The 26,996-nt window shown below is 34.7% G+C and overlaps 1 protein-coding gene across 5 annotated transcripts in view; it reads right to left on the bottom strand.

Moving 5' to 3' along the window:
• The window catches only part of PKN2 (protein kinase N2), a 164,159-nt gene that overhangs the window by 125,271 nt on the left and 11,892 nt on the right, over window positions 1–26,996 (bottom strand). The gene's annotated exons all lie outside the window — the stretch shown is intronic.

The raw sequence follows: 26,996 nt of genomic DNA, 5'->3' as shown, positions 1-26,996 counted from the left end.
CTATTGGTTTTTAAATTTTTAATTTCTGAAACACAAGAAACTAGAGTTAACTTTTGCCTTTGGGAAGAGGAATCGAGCTTGTGAAGGACACAGAAAAGAGATTTATATTTCACTGTGCACCCTTTATGTATCTTTTGAACCACAGACCTAAGTAATTAAAAGATTTTCTTTAACTTCTTTGGGAATTCATCACACCTATAAAATAAGTTCTATTTAAATACTTGGTGCAAATACTCTTTACGTCTAATTCTTCACCTCTAAAAAACATGTATTTTGCAAAAGAGTGAGTTAATGGATGGGAGAATACAGGATTTAGTCTTGGCACTGGTACCAATTTACCTGGTGCCGACAGGCATACTATGCAAAAAATGAAGTAGTTGATGTATAAAGTTGTTCTTAACCTTTTTAGGACCAACAACCCCTTTGAAACTGACCAAAAAAAGAGTAGAACAAAGAAAATTTCATGTTTGTATGTACTATTTCCAGGTACCATAGATCTTAGATTAAAAATTCCTGAAACTGGTGATCTACACCTATTGGCCTTAAATTTCTGATTCTTATCTATACGAACATAGAATGATCTCCTATCTGGGCCAAAATAATGTTGAAGCTTTTCACTATTTAAAATGGACTATAAGTCCTATCAATCCATTTATTCAGTTTCCAAAGTTTATAAATCCACCTTTGCCTGTTTATCAAAAACATATGACTATTGTCAAAAGATAAAATCCCAAATTTCTATTGTCTACCTTCAGGTAAAGGGAACGGAGGCAAACAATTCTTAAATGAGAAAGCTTAAGCTAAATGCATTCCTCTAGATATTTTTATTTCTATCTTTATAAACTTAAAAAACCCTACATGAATTGCTTTCACAAATCTGTACTTTGATATTAGGTACTAAGCCTTTTTAAGTGTCTCAGTAATCTTTTCTTTATGCATAGGCTAAAAGAAATACCTAACAATTCCATTTATTAAGTAGTAAGGTCCAAATAACTTAATCAATACTTATAACAACTTAGTAGCTGTTTGAAATAATACAAATTGAAAGAAAATTACATTTGTATTTCATTCTTTAATAGCCACAGTTACTTATTAATGGGATATATGTCTGCTATTGGGTACTTCACAATTTCTCAAAACTTGAAATCAGTTGCACATTCCCACCTTCATCCTATTCTGCCAGTACAAAGGGGTTGGGGGTTGTAGAATATCCTTAATATTGAAACTTTACTGACTCTAGTTAGTCCACATGGTATCCAACAAATGGTGTCACTGTGTTTCCCTGAAATTTTTAAAATACACTGCAGCATCCTGAGAGCTTGCTGAGGCACTCCAGAGAGCCTTGTTGCAGAGTTTGAAAATCATGGTACTAATTTTTTTTTTTTTTTTTTTTTTTTCTTTTTGCGGTATGTGGGCCTCTCACTGTTGTGGCCTCTCCCGTTGCGGAGCACAGGCTCCGGACGCGCAGGCCCAGCGGCCATGGCCCACGGGCCCAGCCGCTCCGCGGCACATGGGATCCTCCCAGACCGGGGCACGAACCCGTATCCCCTGCATCGGCAGGCGGACTCTTAACCACTGCGCCACCAGGGAGGCCCCATGGTACTAATATTTAAAGGCTGTTAAAAACAAAACAAACAAAAACAACAACCAAAAAACACTGTTACCCTTGGCTACTTCAACTGCCACTTTTCAATTTGCTCGCTAAATGCCAATCATATCAAATTACGGAAATTTACTGCCAGAGACAATCTCTTTTGGCTCAGCTACTATGCATGCTGCACCTTTGGGATGCATATTTACCCTTCTTTCTTCAACTATCTCTTCCTAGTCCTTTCTTTTCTTAGTTAACTTTTACTTTGTTTCAAAGTTTACCACAATTTTTTCCCCAGGAAAGAATTTCCTGCCTATGCCCTCTCTTAGAATTTAGATTAAATGCCTCTCTCCTGTGTGCTCTGATAATGTGGATTTTATTTAAACAAGTATTCCTTTCCTTATCTGACAACTCCAAAGACTGTGAGCAATTTGAGGGCAGAGCTTATGCCTGGTAGAGTGGTTCTGTTCTGTTTTCTTAATTATTTGATTACATTATTTAATATTCTTCTTTTAGAATTCAGGAAAATCTATCACTGCTAAGGAAGTCATGCTTTCCTCTTTCTGGTAAAGAGAACTCATACTCCAGGAAGCTCTAAGGCAAAATAGATATTCAATCATAGCAACTATACTGGCTAAAATTAGATATTAGATATAAATCATATGTGGTTAGCATGTTTGCTTCCTCTTCCTAAAAGGCCTGAATTTTTAGTAACCATATTTTTACTCCCATCTTTTGTTGTGACACGGCTCAAATACCTTTTGGAAAGGAGGAGATACATACACCATAATCAATAACTTAAGATAAACTATGCCCCCTGACAGCAGACAGGAAAGGTTACAGTACTTTCTATTACTCCTTTCCTAAAATTTTTAGTTGCAATAAACTGTGAAAGTTATTGGAAAATATAATTTTCTTGCATTTGGAACAACTGAAATGAGATATTCCATCTATTAAATTATGTCTCTACCCTAAAAAAAAATAAGAGCAATTATATCATAAATGGAATCAGTACTAGGCAATGTAATAATATTCTTGACACAGTAAAGTAAATCAGTCTCAGAAAAAAAAAATAGCTATTTAAGCAGTGAAAATCTTCAGTGATAATCTCTGTCTCAGCAGGTTCTCTTAGAGGCAATAGTAACATTATGGTAATTTATGTTTACAAGCTTTACCCTTTCATCCACCATTCAACTCTTTGTACTCTATAATAAAGTTCACACCTCCCCCAAAAGTAAACAGTAGATACCTTTTCTCATGTTTTCAAAACCAAGCAAAGTTAGATCCAACCTCTAATCACAAACTCCCTTTTAAATTCATTAATATGCTCAGAAAGAGATGAAAGAAAGGAAAAAAACACAAAAGTAATCCTAAACATAAAACTAAACTCCTAGTAGTATTCATGATTCTCTACCAATCATATATACATAAAAGAAACCCCATTAATTCTCAAACCTTTTATCACTGAAATCAGCAAGCTTAGTTAGCCACTCCTTTCTAATCAAATTAATCTAACACTTTGCTGTTATATTCTCTTACCCCTGTCTTTCTTTCTTATACCCTATTCCTTTCACTATCAATCTAAATCCACCATCATGTTTAAAAATATTTCAACTCTTTCATGATTAATCCTACCTATTTTTAATGTATTTTATATCATCTATATCCTTAATGCAGCCTTTCAAATCAGATGGGCCAAATCCAAAAACAAGGAAACCATTATTGAAATTAATACACTCAGGATTTATAGTAGTACAATCGAAATGATTTTTAGGTTAAGTAGATTTCGAGCAGCTAAATAAATAAAAGAAGGAATAGAGACTTCAATGAGTAAGAAACAGAGTAAAAATTAGATGGAGTTCAAAGGAACCAAAATACATTAAAAACTCAGTGGACAGGTTAAATAGCAGATTAGACCAAGCTAATGAATTAGTATCCTGGCAGATAGATAACTTGAGGGAATTACTCTGAATTCATCATACAGCGATATGAGAAATTTAAAGGCATGGAAGACAGAATGAGAGGATCCAATATCCACGTAGTAAGAGCTCCAGAATAACAGAATAAAGACAACGGGGGAGAAGTGCTACATGAAGAGATAATTGGATGAGAATATTCCAGAGTTGAAGCATGATATATCCCTAGACTGGAAGGTCATACCAAGTTGCAAATAAGATAAATGAAAATAACGCAGCAACTACAAAGTAAACAGAGAGAAAAAGCATTTTTATCTACAAATGAATGATAATTAGATCAACAGAAAACTATTCTTTAATAACAACAAAGGTTCCAAACTATCAAACTTCTACAGGATTTTCAGCCTTTATCTTCATATATTGCTAAGGCTTTCTCCAAAATTAAAAAAAAATTAAAAACCAGCTGCTTCAAAATATTAACATTCTTGGGGAAATGACAGATGAACTAACCCAGTGCCCATGTTACACTTACATCATTCCCCTGCTTACTTTCATGTATATGTTCACTTCTATTGAAGGAAAAAAACTTGTGCTATGGCAGAAGAGACTGTACCATTTTTACCTCTTAAATTGACAAAGTTTTCTAATCGTAATGTTGGCAATAATCCAGATGTAAGCTGTAAAACTTTATAAAAGTTGGAACTATAATAACAAGAATCTTTAAAATAGTGATTCCCTTTGGCCCAGTAATTCTAATTCTAGAAATGTAAACTAATAAGATAATTAGGAATTATTACTATATAGAATGGTAAATGCAATAATTTTTAAAATAATATATGTTGGGCACAGACAGACTCCCTTACAAAACTTACAAGTAGCAGGGCTTTAAACCAACTTATAGAAAAGAGAAAGTTCAGGATATAAGTGTCATAACAAAAGAATTTCAAACAGTCTAGGGAATAAGGAAAGGTTTCTTTTATTTATAGTCTTTATTATTCCTCAGCAGTATGTCCAGCCCAATGTATTGCAACTATGCACACAGTTTTATTTCAGATTATGTTTAAAATAAGAATGGACAAAAAAAGACTGGGAGGAAAGAGATTAAAATATTAACAATAATTATCTCTGGGTAAAAAATCTAAGATTTTCATTTTGTTCTTCCAAGTTTTCCATATTTTCTCAAATTTTTTTCTTTTTTAGCAATTAATATATACTGCCTGTCTAATAGGAGGGAATTACATTTTTTAAAGACATCAAAAGTAACTTTCGGGCCTCCCTGGTGGCGCAAGTGGTTGAGAGTCCGCCTGCCGATGCAGGGGATACGGGTTCGTGCCCTGGTCTGGGAGGATCCCATATGCCGCGGAGCGGCTGGGCCCGTGAGCCATGGCCGCTGAGCCTGCGCGTCCGGAGCCTGTGCTCCGCAACGGGGGAGGCCACAACAGTGAGAGGCCCGCATACCGCAAAAAAAAAAAAAAAAAAGTAACTTTCACTTTATTTCAATTTTGGTAAATGCAAAAGCTTATAATGATACTTTACACTCTACAGTATATTCGCTATTATTTACTAGGTTATTTCAAGTCAATACAATTCTACTGCAAAGGATGAGACTACACATTCCACTCATTATAACTAGACCACGTCATATGCCAGTCAAGTATTCCAAGTATGCAAATGTGTTAATATATATTTGATAAATACAACTATTTTTATTTTATGAAATAATGAAATTCTGATCTGTAGAATAAAATATAAATTGACATTTTCTATTTACTACATTTCAACAAACTCACAGTGAAGTTAAGAAAAACACTAAAATAAGAACAGGATCAGATTCAAAGAACAAAATGAAGAAAAAAGTCTGTCACTTATGACCAAGTACTTCATTTAGGGAGAGACAGGAAAGGATGTTTACTTCTCACTGGCCAAGTTCCCAGAGAAGAAGTGAAAAAGCTGTTACTTTCTCTATATTATAGAAATATAAAACAGTCTGACCTGATAGATGCCAAGAAATGTTAGAGCACCCATAAAAACTCAGTGGGTACAATGATTCATATACTGTTTAGCTAGAAGGAATTTCAAAGATCATGTAGTGTAACTCCCTTGATTTTAGTTTTGAGGAAAGCAGGTTCAAAGCAGCTATGCAACTTGCCTAAGGTCACAAAGAGAAGTCAGTGAACTGGCTGGGTTTAGCATACTAGTCTCCTAACTTCTGGTTTGGTGCTCTTTTACTCCATACCACCTTCTTATCCATTTCCCTTTATTTGAACTACACCTTGACCTAACTTATTTGCATTAATTAAGGGATATTATGTGCCTTAATTCAGGGGTACTGGCAGGACATATTTCCTCTTATTCTCTCATATCACCCTAATCCAACCTTCTGGTCTAAGGGGAGAATGCTCTCACCAGAAAGCAAGAAACCAGTTCTTACACCAGCTCTCTGTCACTAGCTATGCAACCCAAGCATGTTATTCCATCTCTGTACCTGTTTGCCCATCTGCAAAATTATGTTTGGTTCTCCCACCTTTTAGTTTCTTTAAAACTTCTTTATTCAAAATATTCACTGAATGCTAGGTAATGGAAATGACACAATCCTGCTTTCTTTCAGGTATTCAATTTACTAAAGCAGACATGAATACCAAACAAAATCTGAAGCAGTAAAGCTTTACACAAATGTAGGCTATATTGTGTGTGTGTATGTGTGTGTGCGTGTTTCTGCATGTGTCTTAACAGAAAGCTCAGTTAGAATGTAGTATGATGGAAAGAACTAAGTATTTGGAGTCAGACTGGCCATGTATAAATTCTGATACTGCAACCATGCTAAAGCTTTCATTTCTTTTTTCTGTAAAATGGAATTATTACAACTACCTTGACTGTATTATTTCTAAGTCTCATAATGGCTATGCCTAGGAATAAGAAGTATGCTTTCATAGCAATAGTATATTTCCTGGCACATAATACTGAGAGATAGTGCTGGGTGCCTACATAATATCCAGCCTCCCCCTTTTCCTCACTAAGGAAATTTCCATTTTAGTAGATGAAACAAAGTGCTGAGATAAAATTTTCACTTCACCAGACTCCCTTGCAGCTAGAAGTAGTTACATGACAATTCCTGGCAAAGGGAAGCCCAGGATTTTGGGGAAAACTTCCAATTTTCCCTTTCTTTTTGCCTAGAATGCAGACCCAAAGTCTAAAGGTGTAATAGGCAAATAGGACAGAAACAACAAGGATGACAAAGCAGTGTGGAAGAGCCTAGGACCCCAATGGCTTTACTGAACTGCTACACAAGTCCTAGACTGCCTACTTTGGACTTCTTGTCTCAGATGAACTATAAATCCCTCTCTCACTAAGGATCATATAGGGCCTTGTAGGCCAATATAAAGACTGGCTTTTATTCTGAATGAAACGGTGTAGGGCTTAGGGAAGGAAGTGATGTTGTATGACCTCCTGTGTTAACAGATTTGAGGGGGCAGGGAAAACGGCTATGAAGCTATGGTAGATTGTTACTAAATGGACTCAAATGAATTTTGCTTTCCTACATTCATATCATCATGTAGCCTCCTTCCACACTGACTCAAAGCTAGCCTTCTGACTTACTCTGACTAATAGTGTAATGGAAGTGACATTCTGATGATGGACAGGGAGCTTCAAGAAGAGGCCTCATAGCTTCTGTCTTGTTTCTTGAAAACTCAGCTACTATTTAAAGAAGTCCAGATTATTCTGCTAGAGAGAGAGGACCCTGGAGGATGAGAGAGGCCATGTGGAAAGAGGCCATGTGGAAGAGAACCAAAGCACTCCAGCTGTCTCATCCATTCCAGCTGAGGCACCAGACTTGTGAGGAAGGCCACAGTGGACATTCCAGTCTAGCTTAGCCACCAGCTGAATGCAGCTGCATAAGTGAGCACAGGCAAGACTAGAAGAAGAAACACCTCTTATACCTACAGAATTCTGAGATGAGTTTATTACACTACCATAGACATATGATACAGAGGTTACTGCAGCAATCCAGACAAGATAGCTCTTAGAGCCATAATGATAGCTCTAAGCAGTCTCTTCAATTTTCATTATTTTGTTGTTGTTGTTGTTGTTGTTGTTGTTGTTGTTGTTGTTTTGCAGTACGTGGGCCTCTCACTGTTGTGGCCTCTCCCATTGTGGAGCACAGGCTCCGGACGCGCAGGCTCAGCGGCCATGGCTCACAGGCCTAGCTGCTCCGCAGCATGTGGGATCTTCCCAGACTGGGGCACAAACCCGTATCCCCTGCATCGGCAGGTGGATTCTCAACCACTGCGCCACCAGGGAAGCCCCAATTTTGATTATTAATTACTTTTTGTTGACTCTCAATAGATAAAAAGTAGGGATGGGGGTGTGAATAACATTATCATTATGTTAAAAAAGAAAAAACAATTTTCCTTTTCTTTCCCACTTTATACCTCTCCATCCCAACACTTTGAGAAGACGTAGATAGAGAAAATCAGTAAGGACACAGGTTGAGCATCTAAATCCTTAAATCTTTAAACATGCTTAAAGCAAACATAGCCCCATGCCCCTAAACTCATTCATCACAGTGCCAACCAATTCATTTTTTGCTTAAGTTAGTTTGACTTAAGTTTTCCCTTACCACAAATAAGAGTCCCAAATAATATTGATAGGTCTAGCTCCCTGCTTTGAAACATGAAATTTTATCTCTGTAATTTAGTAGATACCTGCAATTCCAGATCAATATATATATGATTTTTTTCCAATATCAAAACCAATGTTCCCCTATAAGTGTTTGTGTTCTCTACCACTCTAGTCTCATTTTATACCACAGAACTGAATTTAGGGTCACATTTCCACCCTTGTTCCAAAGGATGCCACTAGTAATTTTTCATCTTATTTTGCATACTCTTCTCCCCTGAGCTTCTGGGAAAATTTTTTTTAATAAATTTATTTATTTATTTATTTATTTATTTTTGGCTGTGTTGGGTCTTCGTTGCTGTGAGTGGGCTTTCTCTAGTTGTGGTAAGCAGGGGCTACTCTTTTTTGCAGTGCGCGGGCTTCTCTTTGTTGCAGTGCGTGGGCTTCTCATCGCGGAGGATTCTCTTGTTGTGGAACACGGGCTCTAGGCGCACTGGTTTCAGCAGTTGTGGCTCGCGGGCTCTAGAGCACAGGCTCAGTAGTTGTAGCACAGGGGATTGGTTGCTCCACGGCAGGTGGGATCTTCCCAGACCAGGGCTCGAACCCGTGTCACCTGCACTGGCGGGCAGACTCTTAACCACTGCGTCACCAGGGAAGTCCTGGGAAATATTTCTGATCTCACTCAAACCATGTGAGTCTAGTGAGGTCTTCAATGCTCTTAACATGATCCTATAGATCTGTGGCCACAGTTGAATGATCTAAGGATGGACACCTCACTAAATTAAACCAGAGTTGACCCACATCCTGGCCAAACATGATTGATCCATTCATCCTGCAAATATTTACTGAATACCTATTACATGTGCTAGATGCTGTACTCAACATTGGACATACAGTGGTTTAAAAAAAAAAAAAACGACATCCGTATCTACATTAAGCTAAACATGAGTTCATAATGAGGCAGAAAAAGCATTTGACAAAATTCAATATGCATTCATAATTAGAAACTCTCAGTAAACTAGAAATAGAGACCTTCCTCAATTTGATGACGAATATCTACAACAAACTTACAAACTTACTTCGTGGTGAAAGACTAAATTCTTTCCCCTAAGATCAGGATCAAGACAAGGATGTCTACTCTCAGCACTCTTATCCAACACAGTACTGGGCATCCAAATCACTTCAGTAAGACAATAAAAGGCATATGGATTGAAAAGGAAGCAATAAAACTGTCCTGTCCCTATTAGAAGATAACATGGTCATCTACATAGAAAATCCCAAGAAATTTACCAGAAACTTCTAGAATAAAAGAGTTCAGTACTATCACAGGATACAAGAACACTCAAAAATCGATCATACTTGTGTGTACTGACAATGACCATGTGGACACCAAAGTTAAAAACACAATACCATTTAATAATTTTTGCTTAGATGCTCCTGTGAGATGATCCATAGTATGCATGCACATACCCTATCATATTGCTTATAACAACTTAGTTTGTCTTCCCTGCTTGACAATAAGACAAGCCCTCTCTAAGTACAGAGGCATTATCTGTCTTGTTCTTTACTGTATCCCCAGCATAGTATCTGGTACATCATAGGTAATTAATAAATATTTTTAAGGGAATTTAAAAAAAAGAAGAATATGCTTCAAGTTTCCTAAGTAGACTAGCAATCCCCCATATCCAAACCCAAAACTCTACCCTCCCCCACCAAAAGCTCTAGTTATAGAAAAAGTTTCAGGCAAAAAGAAAAGGAAGGTATTGAAACACACAAACAGCTAGAGTCAAAAATCAAGAAAATCCTCAAATTTATAATATGGAAAGGGCTTTCAGACACAAGTCTTTGTTCTTTTCAATTAAGTCATATATATTCAAGCACAAAAAAAATTATACAGTGAGTAAAATCTGAATTTTGTTAGTAACTTCTTTTAATGACTTAGGTTAATTTTCCTTTGTTACTTTTTTCCTTTATTTATTCAAATTCTTAGAACCTTTTAGGTTTCATTATCAAGTGACAGATACTAGAGCTACGAAAAACTAGTATAGCGTAATCACCATTCCACTGATCAATTTTACCAATTTTCCAGCAGTGGTTCTCAAAATCTTTTTGTTTATGTGGACTGAGGTGAAGGTGATGGGAGGCGGGGCACAGATTACAGATCTACTCTGGGATACAGATGGAAGCAATGGACTCTCAGAAAATTCCATGTGTGGAACACACACACACACACACACACAGTGGCAGGAGGTTAAGGGGTTCACAAATCCCCAAGCCAATCTAAGCATCCCAAGTTCAGAACCCATGTAGGTCTAGCCTTTTGTCAACCAGTTCCAGCTATTAGCTATTTCTTAGGAGCCTAATAAGCAAAAAAGATTTTTAAGGAAAATATACCACATTCGCAGAAAAGGCATACAGTAAGACCTTGATTAACTGACTTCCCAGAATACCTCCTTTACATAAAATCAACCATGTTAAAAATTTAAACAACTTCAAAAATTATATTAAGCAGAGCTCCAGATGACCAGAGAAACAAATCCTTCTCAGTGCCTAGATTCTATTTGTTCTCACATTTCTGAAGGTAAAACAGTTGATCTTCGTTCTGAACCTCCCCCATTCCTGAGCTTCCCAGGAGATAAAACATACAAACCCTGTTTTGTGTACACAGTCCTGACAGTATAAGAAATAATGATAATAGTTTCAAACACCTATTACTGACCATTATACTCTAACTGAAACTCTTAAAAACAAAGTGTAAAAAAAATTTTTAAAGGGCTATTTACACATTATATTTTTCTTTCATCTCTAAATGTGAACCACAAGTCATTTCCCCTAGCCAGAACTTCTGTGAGGGACTTTATCACCTCCTAGGATCATTCTGGAAATATTTGGAAATTCTGGTTGTGAAGATGACAATAGGATAGAGGCAGATGATAGGCAGGGAAGTGACCAGGCAGAGCCAGATACTATGAAATAGAAAGCCAAAAGACTCCAATAAAATAGTTACACCTACAAGTACATCAGAATAATCAAGATCAATCAAGATTTTCTCTCAAAGGAATATAAAATGATTAAATTAGTAAAATATAAAAATCTTTGTCACAGTATCTGACATTTGTTCAATTATTACCATTATGACTAAAAACAGTCAAAAAGTGGGCAAAGGATAGTAGGATATCAAATTGAAGAAAATATGGGACAAAAACTAATTTTTATTTGTCATGCTTAATTTAGAGCAGATCTATCACACAAAAGCTCCAATGTGCTAAAGTGTTAAACATTTTTTAGAATGACTAAGCATAAATGAAATAGATAACATGTAGCATACCTACTTCAAGCACAGTGTTAAGAATTTGGGAGCTTCAGAATAAAGAGATATTATGAGAAAAAAGACTGCAAAGGAAAAGCCCAGAGATGCTCTTGTTGTTTGAAAGTATACAATAAAAGGCAACCAAACTAAGATTATAAACAGATAGATAGATAGACGGACAGACAAACATGGAGAGAAAGAGAGAGGGAGGGAGGGAAAAAGGGAAGGAGGGAATCAGACTGGGGCTCTCATTAAATGTTTTATTTCACTGATTAGGATGAAGAAATAGAGAACAAGTTGTCAGTTTCTCAGAGCTGGGCCTGGGAACACAGCAATGAAACTACACAGAATACAAAAGGTCTCTGAGGAAGTAAAACTAATTAGTCAATGCAAGATAAGTAACAGCTATTTACAAATAGAAACAATAAGAGCCAAGAGACTTGGTTGAAACAAGTTAAAAATTAGTGAGTGATAAAGTGTTTTAGTGGCAAATTGATAGAAATGTGGTACATGAAAGAAAACAAGAGCAACCTTCCGACTGTCCTTCATATTGGTCTTCATGTCTGCTGACGACACAAGGAAAAGAGGGTTTCAGAGCTAGAGATTTCATCAAGAAACAAGTTCTGGTGAGGAAGTGATTTATAAATATACCAGATTTGGTATAGTAGTTGGGGGTGGAGGGATGGGAAGGGAAAGAAATGTCAGAGAGAGGTATCCAGAAAGCTTCATTCGACTGTATTGGTAATGTGTATTTCTTTAAATCAGTAGTGAATACAATGGTGTTTTATTACTCCCTATGTACCTTTTGGTATGCCTATAACATTTTATTAAAAAATGAGAAAGGAATGATACAAAAAACTAAAGGAGAGTGCTATCTAATAGTAAAGATACTGGATTTCATTACTGAGAATGTAGTTTCGGAAGGCTATAGAATTCTAATGTAGGATAGTCCCCCGTCTGGAATTTCGAAGGTAATGGCCTCTCAACCTCTTAAAATTGTTCTAGTCTGAGAGTACATTTTCTTAAAAACATGATAAGAATTTTTAAGTTTAAATGCCATGTTACTGGGTATATTTCAATACCTAAGAAACATTAAGTATATATTTAAATTTGCGACCAATGTAATACATAAACTTCTTTTATAATTCCTAAAAATGAAGTTTCTTAGCTATTACTTAACTACATTTTCAGTATTATCTCACAGATTTTTTCTCATAATATAAAGCTGGTGTCCACAAATATTAATATATCAGATAAAACAATTAAAATGCCACAAATGGGGGCTTCCCTGGTGGCGCAGTGGTTAAGAGTCCGCCTGCCGATGCAGGGAAGGCGGGTTTGTGCCCCGGTCCGGGAAGATCCCACAGGCCGCGGAGCGGCTGGGCCCGTGAGCCATGGCCGCTGAGCCTGTGCGTCCGGAGCCTGTGCTCCGCAACGGGAGAGGCCACAACAGTGAGAGGCCTGTGTACCGCAAAAAAAAAAACAAACAAAAAAAAGGCACAAATGTATTACGAGTCAAGTTGGTGTATTAAATGCATTCTGAATTACAGCCTTAATTTAAAATATTTATACTTTATGGTATATTATTTTAATAATACTGTTTTTAATAATTCATAACAAACCCTGGTTATTACCCATTTGAAGGAATCATACACATTACACTCTTAACAATTCAGAATATGGAGTGCTTAGTTCTCTTAATTTTATAGTAGTATATAATAATCATAATTGCAAGCATGTTCCTCCTACAAAAGTCATATTCCATGAGGTACTACAAAAACATACATGGGAAGAAGTAGCAGTAGCCAACAGTAGTCTGTTCAGATATAAACCATAATTCGGGTCTTGACAGGTAGGAACTCTCATATATCTTCTGTCCTATAACTTAGCATACAAGTTTGTGTTTTAAAATTTGTTTCATTCAGCAACAATTTATTAAATGTCTACTATGTGTAAAGTTCTATTCTAGACACTGATGATATAAAGATGATCAAGCCACTCTTCCTATAAAGTAGTGGCTCAGATCTAAGTTCACAGAAGCATTATCTACTTTAATATAACTTTTTAAAAAATTTTAGTCATGTTATCTTAAAAAACATAATTTTAAGCCACTAAAGTATATGTAAAACAGAAGTAATTTTTTTTTTTTTTTTTTTTTTTTTTTTGCGGTACGCGGGCCTCTCACTGTTGTGGCCTCTCCAGTTGCGGAGCACAGGCTCCAGACGTGCAGGCTCAGCGGCCATGGCTCACGGGCCCAGTTGCTCCGCGGCATGTGGGATCTTCCCGGACCAGGGCACGAACCCGTGTCCCCTGCATCGGCCGGCGGACTCTCAACCACTGCGCCACCAGGGAAGCCCAGAAATAACTTTTTAAACCAATAATGTGTCACAAAAGTTTACTCATCTTAGCAATTGAATTATGAAGGCACAGGAAAAAGAAGTAGGTTAAAAATAATTTCTCCACATTGTATCCATTTTCTTACCAGGCCTACACATATATAAATATACCAAGTATAATAATTTTATAAACCAACCAAATCATAAATATGTTTATATTAGAACTGTAGAGGGCAATGAAAGAAAATTACATAAAACACAGTTCCTTCCTCCTCAAATTTTGATTACCATTCCTCAAACCTCATTTTAATCCAATAGGTTTGAAATTATGGAGATTTCATCTCTCTACTTCCTAAGCAATAAAAATGATCACATTTCTATCTACAAGTGTAGTGTTTTACAAGCATTCTAGAAGTATATACATTTTATTAAAATGCCTTGTATATCCAAAGCAATAACTTAAACATCTATGATTTAATCACTTCATTAATATGGAAATCATTGTTTCAGCTCAATCATATCTCCTATTTAATATTACTAAAATTATTATTGGTAAAAATGACATCTCAATTAAAAAATATAGTTAAAAATCATACCTATTTTAATAGCATGTGCAAATCTCAGGCTCTCACATGCTTCCAACACAGAAACACTTTTCACAACCAAAACTATCCATAATGATTAAGCAAAGGTAGGATATTAAAGGCAACAGAGAGAGAGAGAGATTATGAATAAGAAAACCGAAATTCTAGTCATGGTTCTGTCACTGATTTGCTATAAGACACATGGCAAATTTTTAAATTGTGTTTCAATATTTTTTTTCTAAAACAGTCATTTAGCTCTAATTTTAACTCAAACTTTACATTATATCCATTATGAATCCTATAAACAACGTTTGTTGTCATGATGATTTCGGATTGTATGCTTCCTTTTTCCCCCCATTCATTATCTAAGTTTAGCAGGAAGTCCCAATATCCCTGTATAATTACTTAACGTGTATCTTTCCTTCCACAATTTAAGTTCCCTGAGAGAAGGAAGTATATTTGATCACTATTAAACATTTTGATCCTTCTTTTATGACCAGGTCCCAGAATAATGCTTCGAATACAGAAAGTGCTCAGTCAATATTTGTTGAATGGAGAAATGGCTGCTCAAAGTTGACATACTGAGTGAGAAGTAATACCTGAGAGAAAAAGAAGAAGAAGAAAAAAAAAAAAAAGAATCATACTAACCACTAAAGTCATCTGGTACAGGAATAAGGAGTACTACATATTTCAAGAAAGAGTCAAACTTTCTATGTATGTTATGTAAATCAGGAAGCAAAATGTGACATACACTACATAAATGTAATTTCTAAAAACAATGTTAAAAATCAATGCTTCCTATATTTAAAGGGTTAAGAATACTTTATTTGGAAAATATACTTCATTTCCCATTGATGAGACATTAAAATATGACTGAATACATAATAAAAGAAAACTACATTTTAATCACAATTTAAAATTGGTAACTTTGAAGTATGACTTGATATCGTATCACAACACATTAGGTCACATTCTCCAAAGTGAAGAACCAACTTTTCCACTGGTATAAGGAGCACCCCAAAGGAAAATAAACAGTCACAATAAGACTTCAAGCTATCTTATTCTTTACTACCAAATAGAACAGAGTTTATAAAATGACATGTTCCATTATGGGTGGGGTTAGATAACAAAAACCTACAGAGAACCAGTCAATAACCATAACTAGTTTCATATCTATTCACATTAACACAAGAACTACAGGTTAGACAGGCTGAACCACAAAAAAACAGTTAGAGGATAACAGGTAGGCTATAACTGAAGATCTATAGAATGTCACTAAGGCATTATGTATAAAGGAAACACTTAATAACAATAATAATAATTTGAGATTCCCCTCCCCCACTCCAGGTTGTCAATCAGCATTAGTGTTAGTCATGCTACTGAGTGTAACCAAATGGCAATAACTTTTGTTCCTATATACTGTCCAATAAGCTGGATTTCCTTCAAATATACAAAACAAGTAAAAATGCATCAAAAGAAAAATATAAGAACAATTACTGACCCAAGTACTATAGTAATTCAAATGTAAATTACTCATGGATTACTTTTGCCATTATCTAGAGCACTCTAGGGTAAACAAATGTGAAATGTTAGAGTTGCTTTCCCTCAATATTTTGGTTAAAAAAAAACAACCAGGTAGAATTCAGCATGGACAATAAGCAAATGAAAAACTACCAAACCTCTGTCAGGAGATGCAGTTAAAATAATGAGATATTTTTCACACCAAAATGAATTATTTCTCTCCCAGGCATTTACCCAAGAATAATAAAAGCATAAATCCACTGAAATACTTGCACACAAATGTTCATAGCAGCTTTATTTGTAATAATCAAAACTTGGCAACGACCCAAATATCCATGTACAGGTAGATGGAAAAACAAATTGTGGTATATCCATACAATGGAATATTACTCAGCAATAAAAAGGAACAAACTATTGCTATATACAAAAGCATGGTAGAATCTCAAAAATCACTATGTGGAGTGTACAAAGTTATGTTTTAAAAAAAAGTACACACTGTAAGATCCTTTCATGTAAAACTCTAGAAAATGCAAATGAATCTATAGTGATAGAAAGCAGTTTTCTAGGCCTGGGAATTGGGGAAGACAGTGTAATGGCAAGATTACAAAGGGACACAAAGAAACTTCAGGGAGTGATAGACATGTTCACTGTTGATTGCAGTAATGGTCTCATGAGTGTAGAGGTGTGCCAAAACTTATCAAATTGTGTATTTTAAATATGTACAGTTTATTGAATGTCAATTAGATTTCATTAAAGAAAGGTTTTTTTTTTTTAAAAGAGAAAGCCTTTTTAATTATCTTATTCCCTATTGTAGACATGGTCATATTTTCCTTTTATTAAATTCAAGGTTGTTCATTAAAAATCTCTACTCAAGTTAGGATATCTTGGTTCTAGTCTCAGCTCCCTTACTTAGTGATGGCAGACAAATCACTTAACCTCTCTGGGTCTCATTTTTCTTATCTGTAAAATGAGTTTAGGCTAAGTTGATATATGCCCATCTCACTTAATATTCTGTGGATCTATAGACTAGTAGCCTCAGCTTTTTATCATATTATGTTGTTCCAAGAATTCTATAATAAATCAAGTCACATCTGTGATGGGAGAAAATGTTTATTATAAAATTCAACAGTAAACCTCTATAATTGTTTAAAATATAAACTATATAGTGAAAAGAGCATCGGTTTAGATTTAGATAGAGCTAGTTTCAAATTCCAGTTGGGCTAACTTGCTATGTAACATGAACAAGTAATTTTATTTCTCTATGCCTATACAATATACAATAGCCAAGATATGGAAGCAACTCAAGTACCCATCAATAGATGAATGGATAAAGATGATGAGGGGTGTGTGTGTGTGTGTGTGTGTGTACATATATATATATATATATATATATAATGGAATATTACTCAGTCATTAAAAAAAATGAAATCTTCCCATTTTGACTACATGAATGGACCTAGACGGTATTATTCTAAGTGAAATAGGACAGAGGAGAACAAATACTATGTGATTTCACCCATATGTGGAATCTAAAAAATAAAACAAATGAACAAACAACAAAATGGAAACAGAGTTATAGATACAGAAAGCCAACAGGTGGTTGCCAGACGGGAGGGGGTGAAGGGGAGGAAAAAAATAGGTGAGGGAGATTAAGAAGTACAAACTTCCAGCTGCAAAATAAATGAGTCATAGGTATGAAATGTACAATTTGGGGAATATCGTCAATAACTATGTAATATCTTTGTATGGTGACATATCCTGACTAGACTTATTGCAGTGATCATTTGAAATGTACAGAAATACCAAAGCACTATGTTGTGTAACAAGAACTACCATAGTGTTATAGGTCAATTATATTTTCAAAAACAAGCAAATGAACTCATAGAAAAAGAGATCGGATTTGTGGTTACCAGAGGTGAGGGGTGGAAGGAGAGGGAAAAGTCATTTAAAAAAGTTATAAAACTATTTGCATGCTTTAGACTTTATTGTAATACATGAAAATAATTACCATATTATTAGCATAAATTAAAACAACTACCACTTTAAAAAGTATCTCTCACTATACATTTTAAAAGACAAGAATTTGGTTACTCATGATGATGAGGAAGGTTAGACAAGAATACTTATTGAGTGCCCACTAAGTATCAGGCACATAAAATAATAAATGCTTTATTTCATGTAATCTACATAAATAAACCAAGAAAGCAGAAAGGGGATAAGGAGTGCTGGAAGGTAGGGTGGGAAGTACTGCTACTTTTATATAAGACAATCAAGGAAATGCTCTCTCTCTCATAAGGTATTATTTAACAGGGACTTTAGTATATTTTAATTCATAAATCATTTTTCTACTCAAAATATCACTGCATCAGTAGTCAAAGATTTCCCCGGCTAAACAATTTAAGAAGTCATCCCTTTAAATTGGTGTATGCATGAACAGAATACAAAATATTTCAAACACCATGCTGCAAGTTAAATTCCCCCAAAGAAAAGATCTAACAACTATTAAACAGAAAAAGTTTTCAACTGAAACTACGATACCTTGTGAAAACTAAGCATTTGAGAGCTTTCATTTGCTTTTCTCTTAGCTCTTTGAGTTAAAATATCTTGCATCATACGAGAAAGAAGTCATAAGTGACTAAAAAACTTTTAAGTGGTGAAATCTGCATATTCCAAGTAAAAGGAGTAAATATGATATAAAGGAAAGCTATTTTTTAAAAAATAGGCTTTATCGGTGTTAGGTTCACAGCAAAATTGAGTCGAAGTTCATAAAGATATTTTTTAAAAGTTTACATTCTTCACATCTTTTTGGCTGTTGACCTCAAAGAATAAAAGCAGCACAATGCCTTATTTCTCAAGCTGTTGACAAAAGTTTAGAACCAGCAAATGTATCAAGGCCAATTTCAATTTTTAAATAATGTGCCTGTTAAAACAGAAAAAAAAAAACCCCAAGAAACATAATTTTGGGCAGCTTTCTAAATGAAAAATAGGAAGTTTTATTTAATTTCCCCTGCCTGCATGCATTTGGTTCCCATTATCCCACTCTCCTAGAACATCTTTTTCTCTTAATAAAATTCTACCTATCCCTTGAGCCAGTTTAAATTTCACCTGCTCCCTAAAGTTTATCTTAAAGTGACCACTCCCTTCTCTGAAGTCCTATAGCAACTACCTGTACAACTCACTTAGAAATTGCGTGTGACCTCCAGTCATCTCTTCCATTGCTATCCTGAAATATAATTTCAATCTTGGACCGGTAACTATTCATGAGATGGTCTTAGCAACTCAATTTAGTTCTAGAGCACCACTGTCAGTGAATAGTCCCTAACCACATGCAGCTGTGTATATTTAAATTTAAATTAAACTAAAAAGACAGTTCCTCAGTTGCACTAGCCACAATTTACATATGGCCAGTAGTTACTATATAGGGCAATAAACAAAATGATATATAACATTTCTACCATCCTAGGAAGTATTACTGAAGAATGCTCTTCTAAAGGGTAGTGGCCAGGTCCAATGTTCATTTGTATATACCACAGTTCTTAACATAGTACCTGGATATGGTAGGCACTTCAATATTTGATTTAATAAAGACAAATTACTGTAGTGAAAGAGATGGTCCTACAAGCATGTCTTGTTTGATTAGAAGTCTTTTAAGAATTTAAACAAATATTTTAAAATTTAGAGTATATCTCCCTGCAAAAAGGCAATGAGAGCCCATATGGAAACAACCACAGCCAAGAAATGATTGACACCAGCTGCTTTTATACTTCTCGATTCCACATTGTGTGTATGTTCCCTACATTCACCTGCTTCTCTATTTTGTTACTTGCCTAGATCCTGAAGGCATGTTAGTTGCGACGTCTGTTGCAACGTCTGCTCTATATTCTATGGACATTTAAAAATTATTTTTTGGGCTTCCCTGGTGGCACAGTGGTTAAGAATCCGCCTGCCAATGCAGGGGACACAGGTTCAAGCCCTGGTCTGGGAAGATCCCACATGCCGCACAGTAACTAAGCCCGTGAGCCACAACTACTGAGCCCGCGTGCTGCAACTACTGAAGCCTGTGCACCTAGATCCTTTGCTCCGCAACAAGAGAAGCCACCACAACGAGCACCCACTGCAACGAAGAGTAGCCCCCACTTGCCGCAACTAGAGAAAGCCCGCACGCAGCAACGAAGACCCAATGCAGCCAAACATAAATAAATAAAAATTTTTTAAAATTATTTTTATTAACTAATATAAGAATTAATTTTGATCAGTTTTCTAAAGCTATAAATAGTGTACTTTAAATTGAATGGCTCCAGTTTGATACATAATCCTTTCAACAATGCAAGCCCTTAAGTAAACTGTTCTTTTTACATAAACGAAAGGTTCTGAATAAGAAATTTTCATACGGTGTCTAGTTGGCAATACCTGAATCATAAGAATTAATCGCCTTTCAGGGAGAGCCTCTCAAATACATGTCTTAATAATGTAACTTTTGAAATTAATTTTTTAAAAACGTTCCTTTTGGGACTACTGAAACAAAGAGAATGTGTCTATTTTAACTTCACAATAATACCAAAATTCATTTGCTCAAATATGATTACAACAGTAGGTACACAATGGCATTCCTACTGACTGAATTAATGAATTATATCCTTGCCTAGATATGAAAAAACTTGTTGCAAGTATCATCAGATAAAAACAAAATGTTAGTGTTCAAATAGTGAAATAGTGAACTGTGAAATACTGGTTTTATAACTCTTTCCTGAACTAAATATTTGTTATTTGTTTTTTTGCTATTTGTAGGTGTTTTATGGTATCTACATACACTAGATTTTAAAAATTATCTACTTTCCTCAGCTTCAGCCACTTCTCATTATCACACCAGCTCTTTATCTGTAACTGCAGAAAGCCAAGTTATTAACAGAAAAACAAAAGTTTCTGTTTTACAAAGAGGTGGAATGTGAACTGGTATCCTTTCTTAGCTCAACTCCAATAATTAAGCCTAAAAGGATATCTTTTCCAGAGTTGCTTATTGTCAGTATCACTCCCTTCCTTCTCTTTCTACAAGATCAGAACAAACAACAGCCTAAGTTTTTGCACCTTAATACTAGTTCTAACTAAAAATTGTTTTTAAACTAATGCAATAACAGTTAAAAGCTCTGATATGGAAAAAGTCATTTGATAGATTTTTTAAAATTAGATTAGATCAATTTCCTTTTACTTCTGAAAAGAAATACATGAACCATTATTCTAAGAAATGAGGAATTTTATTTTTGGCTTACAGTCTTTCAAATAAGATACTCATGGAATTAATAAAATGTTTTAAAAATTACTTTTAAAATGCTAGATTTAAATGAGCTCTCAAGCTCAAGCACTTATTCAGCAATTAAAATAATTTCTAAACATAGCCAGCAGGTTCAAAAACAGTTTCATGCATTTTAAAATATCCTGTGATACATTTTTAAAAAGTAATCTAAAAAGATAAGTCGATAAACTGGTATTAATAAAAACACACAACACAGAGTAATAAAGGGAATGCTGCACACACACACACACACACACACACGCACACGCACACACACACACCACCTGCCCCTCCAGTTCTCTAAAGATGGCATTTGAGGTTGTCAGCAAAAAAAAAAGCTTCATCTAATTTCAGTGATAGTAAAAATGCTTAAGAATACAGTACAGAATTTCTAGCTAACAATACTGTATAGTATATTAGAAAGTAGCTAAGAGAGATCTTATGAAGTTCTCATCACAAGAAAAGAAAACTTGTGACTATGTGTGATGATGATGTTAACTAGATTTGTTGTGATAATTTTTTAGCGACATATACATGTATCAAATCGTTATGTTGTATACCTAAAACTATTACAATGTTATACTGAAATTATATCCTGATTAAAAAATAAAATTTAAAATACAGAATTTCTAGAATAAGTTGTTTTAAGATCTCAACATGAAGAAACTGGACAAATTACTACTAATCATCGTTTGCTGTCTTCTACACCTGAGATCAATTAAACTCCAACTCCTAAAAGCAAACACAACACATACTCTCCTAAGAGAATAATGGATATAAAATATGATTTCAAACTCAGTCTACTTTCCTGTAAATCTCTGATATATACAGATATATACACTTTACATATTTTTAATATATTAAACTTCTAAGACATTGTTTTACTTCACTTGAAAACCAATTTAACATTCATTCAGCACAAAGTACTTTAATACTTTCCAGTGTGAACCCAAACCTCTTGACTCACTGCAAAAAATGTCTTTAAACAGACATAATTCTTTTCTAAACAAAACTAAAACATTTCTTTATTCGAATATAAATAAAAATATTTCCATAATCCACAAGAAACTTTTCTGTCTTCCTTAAATTCAAGGTATTAAAATAAGCATTCATTATACAGCACTGTTCAATAGAACTTTCTGTGATGATCGAAATGTTCTATGTATCAATGCTACCCATATGGCAGTCACTAGCCACATGTGGCTACTGAGCACTTAAAATGTGGCTAATGTGAATGAAGAATTAAATTTTAAATTTTATTTAATTTCTATTAATTTAAACTTTAATAGCTACATGTGACTAGTGGCTACTGCACTGAACAACAGTTATACCCTATCAAATGATCACAACTAGGTACAATACCTCAGTGCAATATATATTAAAAGAAGAGCATCAAAGGAAGCAACCCAAGTGTCCATTAATGGATGAATAAACAAAATGTGGTATATACATACGATGGAATATTATTCAGGCTTTAAAAGGAAGGGAATTCATGCTATAACAAAGATGAACCTTGAAGACATTAAGCTAAGTGAAATAAGCCAGTCACAAAAAGATTTACACAGCATGATTTCACTTATACGTCAAATTCATAGCGACAGAAAGTAGAAGAGTTTTTGCCAGGACCTGAGGAAAGGGGGTAGTGAGAAGTTAATGTTTAATGGGTACAGTTTCAGCTTTCCAAGATGAAAAGAGTTCTACAGATGGATGGTGGTGATAGTTGTACAACACAGTGGATGTACTTAATGCCACTGAGCTATACACTTAAAAATGATTACCATGGTAAATGTTATGTGCATTTTACCACAATTAAAAAACTTTTTTAAAAGCATCATAATCTGACCAAATAAGTACTTCTGATAAAAGAGCTAACTGGAAATCTAAAGTCACCAAAAAAGGAAATACAGTGCTTTTTTTACAGAAGAAAACATCAGATTTGCTGAAAAAAAGTTATAGTAACCCCATTAGGAATCAAGTTGTATTACATTATCCCACTATAGCCAAGAGCTGAGCATTTTACTTCTACAGGATCTAGGTGGACAGAGAATATTGTCTTTTTTAAGAAGGCACAAGGTTAGACAGAGTAAAGTCAAAGCTGAATTGCAAAGTATTGATACTTAGTGTTTTGTTGTTTGGTTTGGTTTGGTTTTAGGCACTGGCAATAGAGCTGGCCTTGAGCGAGTCACATATTGAGCAACAAGAAAAATAAAACCCAGAAATACATTCAATTAACTGTATAGCTATTTTTAACTTCCTTAGAAGATAAGATGAACTCTATTTTAGTGGTAGGACATAATAAAAGTACAGTTCTCAGATTGTAAAGAGCATAGCAAGGAAAAACTAGGGTAGGGATAAGAATACTACCACTAATAAGAAATTACTTAGGCACAAGAAAGGGGGATAAAATTAATGTAGATAACAAAAACAAATAGATCATCCTTTTTCTCACAAATCTATCTGAATGTATTTAGGCCCAAATGCTATGCTCACTAGAAGTGTTAACATGTTAAAACAAAATATTTTAGGAAAGTTATTAGATGCTCAAGTAGAAAAGGGCTTATAAAATGAAGTTTATTCTAAGGTGTTTTAAAAACTTTTTTATTTAAAGCAGTTTATAAGATATTTGCCCCCACAAACTAGAAATAAGTGCAGACTAAATTTTAACATCAGAGAGATATATATTATTCCTTTAAAAGATATAAAATGAGTAATTTTTCAGTGCACTAATATGTCTCATGCATATAAAATACTCACTTTGCAAGTCGATATTGTGGGTAACATGATTGGCCTATTTTAACATATATAATTTATAAATATAGAAAACATCATTCAACTTCATTAGCAATAAATTCTTTAAATGATTTTTAAATTATGTATGAACTTTAAACCATGATAAACTCTCCAGAAGTTACACACTACTACTGCTGGAATCACTGTGCCTCTACAATATTTTTATGTTATAAAAATTCTACAAAGGACTTTGATACTACCGTGAATACTCACAACTAGGTGGCAAACTATATATTGCCTTTATAGCCGTTCTGTTCTCTTGAAAAAAAAATGACATTCATTTTTAAAATAGCTTTAAAAATGTTAACCATTTTTTAAGCATAGTAAAGAAAAAGATTACAACTTTAAAAGTTAATAAAACTAGAATTGTATAGAGTACTAAAATGAGGGACAGGAGTCAGAAGATAACGGTTTAGGTTAAAGCAGGCATTGGCTGAGTAAACATGAACACCTGTAAACTGGGTATAATAATTCCTTCCTATGCCTAACTAAAAGGGTCATCTTAAGAATCAACTGAAATAATACATATAAAAGTGCTTTATAACTCAAAAATGCTTCACAAACATAGAGTGATATTGCTATTAGTAATATTACTCATATTTTTTCAACATCTTCCTTTATTTTGTATGAGGTAACCAACCAACACCAGTTTCATTTCTATAATTGCCATTACAGTACAGTAAAATAAAGACTATCTGCCATCTTGCTAAATTCAAAGAAAAGGAAAGGAAAGGTCCACTTTTTTTTTTTTAAGATTTAGTGAAGTGGTTTTTTCTAGGGATTTGATAAGTAAGAATTTTACTTTAGATCTGATATTTAAGATTTCCAATCCTTAAAAGGACAAACCAAAACTAAGTGTAGAATTTTGTATAGAGTTTTATGAGGTTTTAACACAATGAAAACATACACCAGAACAAAAATTTATAGTAAAATGAACTCTCCTGATGCTGGACTGCAAAGACAAGGTTTCCATAGCAACAAAATGAAAAGTCAATTATCCTTACCAATAAGCAACAAACAACTGGACATTTACTATAACTTACACATCAAAGCTCAAACATATTCAATTAGAGTTGATATTATTTATTAATATTCAGAAGTATATTACCACAAGTCTGTTTCTCCAGTGCTGAAATGTGAAGGACCATTTTGGAATTTGCAGATATATAATCTTAGTTCAAATTTATAAAAAGTCCAAAAGCCTCTAGGAAAGGACAAAATAAGGATCTGAACTTATTTAAACTGCTTCATGAAATCTCTGAATTGTTCTATTGCTCAATATTTACAATGCGTATTTTTTGCATGACAAATAACAGACTCTTAAATGAAAGCTCAATCCTAGAAGTTCATCATTTATCAAACTATCATTTTCTTATTATTCTTACACACATAACTTCAGCATACTGATAATTTAAATTAAGACAATCATGGAAATACGCACATCTTTCAGATAGCTATCCTCATTATATCCTCTATGAAGCAAAAGAGGAAAGAAAAGAGGGGAAAACAACCTATGAAGTATGATCAGTTCTCTAGATCTCTTATGCCCCACTTCAGCCAGCCTGTCAACCACAAAACTTAAATATTTAAAGAAAAATGAAGTAATCCTAAAACATAAACCTGCAGGGGAAGGATTACTGTTTATTATATACCAGGAACTTTATGTACATCATTTAAAAAAATACATCAGGGAAATGCATATCAAAACCACAATGAGATCTCACTTCACACCGGTCAGAATGGCTATCATCAAAAAGAACACAAATAACAAAAGACAGAAAAAGAAAAATATCGTATGATACTGCTTACATGCAGAATCTAAACAAACAAAAAAATGATACAAATGAAATTATTTACAAAACAGAAACAGACCACAGACTTAGAGAACTAACTTATGGTTACCAGGGTGGAAGGGTGTGGGGGAGGGAGAGTTAGGGAGTTTGGGATTGTACAAGCTGCTATATTTAAAATGGATAACCAACAAGGACCTACTGTATAGTGCAGAGAACTCTGCTCAATATTATGCATCAATCTAAATGGGAAAAGAATTTGAAAGAATTTGAAAAAGAATAGATACATGTATATTTATAACTGAATCACTTTGCTGTACACCTGAAACACAACATTGTTAATCAACTATATTCCAACATAAAATAAATTTCAAACAAACAAATGCTGGCAAGGATGTGGAGAAAAGGGAACCCTCATACACTGTTGGTGGGAATGTAAATTGGTGCAGCCACTGTGGAAAACAGTATGGAGGTTTCTCAAAAAACTAAAAATTGAACTACACAAGACCCAGTAATTCCACTCCTGGGTATGTATCCGAAAAAAACAAAACCACTAATTCTAAAAGATACATACACCCCAGTGTTCATAGCAGCATTATTTACCATTGCCAAGATATGCAAACTACCTAAGTGTCCATCCACAGATGAATGGATAAAGAAGCTGTGGTATATATACAATGGACTACTACTCAGCCATAAAAAAGAATGAAATTTTGCCATTTGCAGCAACATGGATAGACTTGGAGGGTATTATGCTAAGTGAAATAAGTCAGACAAAGACAAACATTGTATGATATCACTTACATGTGGAATATAAAAAATACAACAAACTAGTGAATATAACAAAAAAGAAGCAGACTCACTGATATAGAGAACAAATTAGTGGTTACTAGTGGGGAGAGGGGAGGAGGTAGGGGCAATATAGGGGTAGGGGATTAAGAGGTACAAACTAGGGCTTCCCTGGTGGCGCAGTGGTTGAGATTCCGCCTGCCAATGCAGGGGACGCAGGTTCGTGCCCCGGTCCGGGAGGATCCCACATGCCGCAGAGCGGCTGGGCCTGTGAGCCATGGCCGCTGAGCCTGCATGTCTGGAGCCTGTGCTCCGCAACTGGAGAGGCCACAACAGTGAGAGGCCCACGTACCGCAAAAGAAAAAAAAAAGAGGTACAAACTATTATGTATAAAATAAACTACAAGGATATACTGTACAGCATAGGGAATATAGCCAATATTTTATAATAACTATAAATGGA

Source organism: Mesoplodon densirostris, chromosome 2 (genome assembly GCF_025265405.1).
Source record: "Mesoplodon densirostris isolate mMesDen1 chromosome 2, mMesDen1 primary haplotype, whole genome shotgun sequence".
In the NCBI taxonomy this organism is placed as follows: domain Eukaryota; kingdom Metazoa; phylum Chordata; class Mammalia; order Artiodactyla; family Ziphiidae; genus Mesoplodon; species Mesoplodon densirostris.
Note: the sequence above shows the minus strand (reverse complement) of the source record. Positions and strands in the feature narration are given on the sequence as shown.